The sequence below is a fragment of the Harpia harpyja genome, chromosome W (genome assembly GCF_026419915.1).
Source record: "Harpia harpyja isolate bHarHar1 chromosome W, bHarHar1 primary haplotype, whole genome shotgun sequence".
Lineage (NCBI taxonomy): Eukaryota > Metazoa > Chordata > Aves > Accipitriformes > Accipitridae > Harpia > Harpia harpyja.
In genome coordinates, this window is record NC_068968.1 from 15,439,074 (window position 1) to 15,444,506 (window position 5,433).

A 5,433-nucleotide genomic window follows, 5' to 3' on the forward strand; every position below is an offset into this window, starting at 1 on the left:
AGGGAAGAGACATAGAGACTGGCGAGGGAAACGGGGGAAAAGTGACAGTCGAGGGAAAACTTGGAAAAGAGAGAGTTGAGAAAAAAACAAGGACAAGAGAGTTAATGGAAAAGATGGAGGCGAGTGAAACTGGGAAGTATTAGACACCGAGGGAAGAGAGATAACAGAGACTGGCGAGGGAAAGGGGGGAAAAGTGACTGTCGAGGGAAAAGAGAGGGTTGAGGGAAAGCAGAGGGAAAGAGACAGGCGAGGGAAAACAAGGACAAGAGAGAGTTAATAGAAAAAAGAGGGAGGCGAGTGCAAGTGGGAAGAATTAGACACCGAGGGAAGAGAGATAACAGAGACTTCCGAGGGAAAACAAGGACAAGAGAGAGTTAATGGAAAAGAGGGAGGCGAGTGCAAGTGGGAAGAATTAGACACCAAGGGAAGAGACGTAAAAGAGACTGGCGAGGGAAAGAGAGAGGCGAGATAAACCAGGGGAAAGAGACTGGCGAGGGGGGAAGAGGGAAAAGAGAGAGTTGACTGGAAATAGGGGAACGAGAGAGTTCATGGAAAAGAGGGAGTGGAGTGTAAGTGGGAAAATTAGACACGGAGGGAATAGAGGTTAAAAGAGAGTGGCGAGGGAAAGGAAGGAAAAGTGACTGGCGAGGGGAAAGAGGGAAAAGAGAGGGCTGACTGAAAATAGGGAAAAGAGAGATTTCATAGAAAAGAGGAAAGCCAGGGAACAGAGAGAGGCGAGATAAACCAGGGGAAAGAGACTGGCGAGGGAAAAGAGGGATAACAGAGTTGACGAATAACAGGGAAAAGAGAGAGGCGAGGGAAAGTGGAAAAATTAGACCTAGATGGAAGAGAGGTAAAAGAGAGAGGGGAGGGCAACGAGGGACAACAGAGAATTGAGGAATGAGAGGGGACAGAGGGAGTCGGGTGAAAGTGGGAAGAATTTGACACCGAGGGAAGAGAGGTAACAGAGACTGGCGAGGGAAAGAGAGAGGCGAGATAAACCAGGGGAAAGAGACTGGCGAGGGGGGAAGAGGGAAAAGAGAGGGTTGATTGGAAATAGGGAAAAGAGAGATTTCATAGAAAAGAGGAAAGCCAGGGAACAGAGAGAGGCGAGAGAAACCAGGGGAAAGAGACTGGCGAGGGAAAAGAGGGATAACAGAGTTGACGAATAACAGGGAAAAGAGAGAGGCGAGGGAAAGTGGAAAAATTAGACCTAGAGGGAAGAGAGGTAAAAGAGAGAGGGGAGGGCAACGAGGGACAACAGAGAATTGAGGAATGAGAGGGGAAAGAGGGAGTCGGGTGAAAGTGGGAAGAATTGGACACCGAGGGAAGAGAGGTAACAGAGACTGGCGAGGAAAAGGAGGGAAAGGTGACTGGCGAGGGAAAAGTTGGAAAAGAGAGAGTCATGGCAAAGCAGGGGAAAAGAGACAGGCGAGGGAAAACAAGGACAAGAGAGAGTTCATGGAAAAGAGAGAGGCGAGGGAAAGTGGGAAGTATTAGACACCGAGGGAAGAGAGATAACAGAGACTGGCGAGGGAAAGGGGGAAAAGAGAGGGTTGAGGGAAAGCAGGGGAAAGAGACTATGGAGGGAAAGCAGAGGGAAAGAGACAGGCGAGGGAAAACAAGGACAAGAGAGAGTTAATGGAAAAGAGGGAGGCGAGTGAAAGTGGGAAGAATTAGACACCAAGGGATGAGACATAAAAGTGACTGGCGAGGGAAAGAGAGAGGCGAGATAAACCAGGGGAAAGACACTGGCGAGGGGGGAAGAGGGAAGAGAGAGAGTTGACTGGAAATAGGGGAAAGAGAGAGTTCATGGAAAAGAGGAAAGCCAGGGAACAGAGAGAGGCGAGAGAAACCAGGGGAAAGAGACTGGCGAGGGAAAAGAGGGATAACAGAGTTGACGAAAAAGAGGGAAAGGAGAGAGGCGAGTGAAAGTGGAAAAATTAGACCTAGAGGGAAGAGAGGTAAAAGAGAGAGGGGAGGGCAACGAGGGACAACAGAGAATTGAGGAATGAAAGGGGAAAGAGGGAGTCGGGTGAAAGTGGGAAGAATTGGACACCGAGGGAAGAGAGGTAACAGAGACTGGCGAGGAAAAGGAGGGAAAGGTGACTGGCGAGGGAAAATTTGGAAAAGAGAGAGTTGAGAAAAAACAAGGACAAGACAGTTAATGGAAAAGAGGGAGGCGAGTGAAACTGGGAAGTATTAGACACCGAGGGAAGAGAGATAACAGAGACTGCCGAGGGAAAGGGGGGAAAAGTGCCTGTCGAGGGAAAACTTGGAAAAGAGAGGGTTGAGGGAAAGCAGGGGAAAAGAGACAGGCGAGGGAAAACAAGGACAAGAGAGAGTTCATGGAAAAGAGGGAGGCGAGTGAAAGTGGGAAGAATTAGACACCAAGGGATGAGACATAAAAGTGAACTGCCGAGGGAAAGAGAAAGGCGAGATAAACCAGGGGAAAGACACTCGCGAGGGGGGAAGAGGGAAGAGAGAGAGTTGACTGGAAATAGGGGAAAGAGAGAGTTCATGGCAAAGAGGGAGTGGAGTGTAAGTGGGAAGAATTAGACACGGAGGGAATAGAGGTTAAAAGAGACTGGCGAGGGAAAGGAAGGAAAAGTGACTGGCGAGGGGAAAGAGGGAAAAGAGAGGGCTGACTGGAAATAGGGAAAAGAGAGATTTCATAGAAAAGAGGAAAGCCAGGGAACAGAGAGGCGCGAGAGAAACCAGGGGAAAGAGACTGGCGAGGGAAAAGAGGGATAACAGAGTTGACGAAAAACAGGGAAAGGAGATAGGCGAGTGAAAGTGGAAAAATTAGACCTAGAGGGAAGAGAGGTAAAAGAGAGAGGGGAGGGCAACGAGGGACAACAGAGAATTGAGGAATGAGAGGGGAAAGAGGGAGTCGGGTGAAAGTGGGAAGAATTGGACACCGAGGGAAGAGAGGTAACAGAGACTGGCGAGGAAAAGGAGGGAAAGGTGACTGGCGAGGGAAAACTTGGAAAAGAGAGAGTTGAGAAAAAACAAGGACAAGACAGTTAATGGAAAAGACGGAGGCGAGTGAAACTGGGAAGTATTAGACACCGAGGGAAGAGAGGTAACAGAGACCTGCGAGGGAAAGGGGGGAAAAGTGACTGTCGAGGGGAAAGAGGGAAAAGAGAGGGTTGAGGGAAAGCAGGGGAAAAGATACAGGCGAGGGAAAACAAGGACAAGAGAGAGTTAATGGAAAAGAGGGAGGCGAGTGAAAGTGGGAAGAATTAGACACCAAGAGAAGAGACGTAAAAGAGACTGGCGAGGGAAAGAGAGAGGCGAGATAAACCAGGGGAAAGAGACTGGCGAGGGAAAACTTGGAAAAGAGAGAGTTGAGAAAAAACAAGGACAAGAGAGTTAATGGAAAAGAGGGAGGCGAGTGAAACTGGGAAGTATTAGACACCGAGGGAAGAGAGATAACAGAGACTGGCGAGGGAAAGGGGGGAAAAGTGACTGTCGAGGGGAAAGAGGGAAAAGAGAGGGTTGAGGGAAAGCAGGGGAAAGAGACTATGGAGGGAAAGCAGAGGGAAAGAGACAGGCGAGGGAAAACAAGGACAAGAGAGAGTTAATGGAAAAGAGGGAGGCGAGTGAAAGTGGGAAGAATTAGACACCAAGGGATGAGACATAAAAGTGACTGGCGAGGGAAAGAGAGAGGCGAGATAAACCAGGGGAAAGACACTGGCGAGGGGGGAAGAGGGAAGAGAGAGAGTTGACTGGAAATAGGGGAAAGAGAGTTCATGGAAAAGAGGGAGTGGAGTGTAAGTGGGAAGAATTAGACACGGAGGGAATAGAGGTTAAAAGAGACTGGCGAGGGGAAAGAGGGAAAAGAGAGGGCTGACTGGAAATAGGGAAAAGAGAGATTTCATAGAAAAGAGGAAAGCCAGGGAACAGAGAGAGGCGAGATAAACCAGGGGAAAGAGACTGGCGAGGGAAAAGAGGGATAACAGAGTTGACGAAAAACAGGGAAAGGAGAGAGGCGAGTGAAAGTGGAAAAATTAGACCTAGAGGGAAGAGAGGTAAAAGAGAGAGGGGAGGGCAACGAGGGACAACAGAGAATTGAGGAATGAGAGGGGAAAGAGGGAGTCGGGTGAAAGTGGGAAGAATTGGACACCGAGGGAAGAGAGGTAACAGAGACTGGCGAGGAAAAGGAGGGAAAGGTGACTGGCGAGGGAAAACTTGGAAAAGAGAGAGTTGAGAAAAAACAAGGACAAGAGAGTTAATGGAAAAGAGGGAGGCGAGTGAAACTGGGAAGTCTTAGACACTGAGGGAAGAGAGGTAACAGAGACCTGCGAGGGAAAGGGGGGAAAAGTGCCTGTCGAGGGGAAAGAGGGAAAAGAGAGGGTTGAGGGAAAGCAGGGGAAAAGAGACAGGCGAGGGAAAACAAGGACAAGAGAGAGTTAATGGAAAAGAGGGAGGCGAGTGAAAGTGGGAAGAATTAGACACCAAGGGATGAGACATAAAAGTGACTGGCGAGGGAAAGAGAGAGGCGAGATAAACCAGGGGAAAGACACTGGCGAGGGGGGAAGAGGGAAGAGAGAGAGTTGACTGGAAATAGGGGAACGAGAGAGTTCATGGAAAAGAGGGAGTGGAGTGTAAGTGGGAAGAATTAGACACGGAGGGAATAGAGGTTAAAAGAGACTGGCGAGGGGAAAGAGGGAAAAGAGAGGGCTGACTGGAAATAGGGAAAAGAGAGATTTCATAGAAAAGAGGAAAGCCAGGGAACAGAGAGAGGCGAGAGAAACCAGGGGAAAGAGACTGGCGAGGGAAAAGAGGGATAACAGAGTTGACGAAAAACAGGGAAAGGAGAGAGGCGAGTGAAAGTGGAAAAATTAGACCTAGAGGGAAGAGAGGTAAAAGAGACTGGCGAGGGAAAAGAGGGATAACAGAGTTGACGAATAACAGGGAAAAGAGACTGGCGAGGGAAATTGGGAAGTATTAGACACCGACGGAAGAGAGATAACAGAGACTGGCGAGGGATACGGGGGGAAAGTGACAGTCGAGGGAAAACTTGGAAAAGAGAGAGTTGAGAAAAAACAAGGACAAGAGAGTTCATGGAAAAGAGGGAGGCGAGTGAAACTGGGAAGTGTTAGACACCGAGGGAAGAGAGATAACAGAGACTGGCGAGGGAAAGGGGGGAAAAGTGACTGTCGAGGGGAAAGAGGGAAAAGAGAGGGTTGAGGGAAAGCAGGGGAAAGAGACTATGGAGGGAAAGCAGAGGGAAAGAGACACGCGAGGGAAAACAAGGACAAGAGAGAGTTAATGGAAAAGAGGGAGGCGAGTGCAAGTGGGAAGAATTAGACACCAAGGGAAGAGACGTGGAAGAGACGTAAAAGAGACTGGCGAGGGAAAGAGAGAGGCGAGAGAAACCAGGGAAAAGAGACTGGCGAGGGAAAGTGGGAAGTATTAGACACCGAC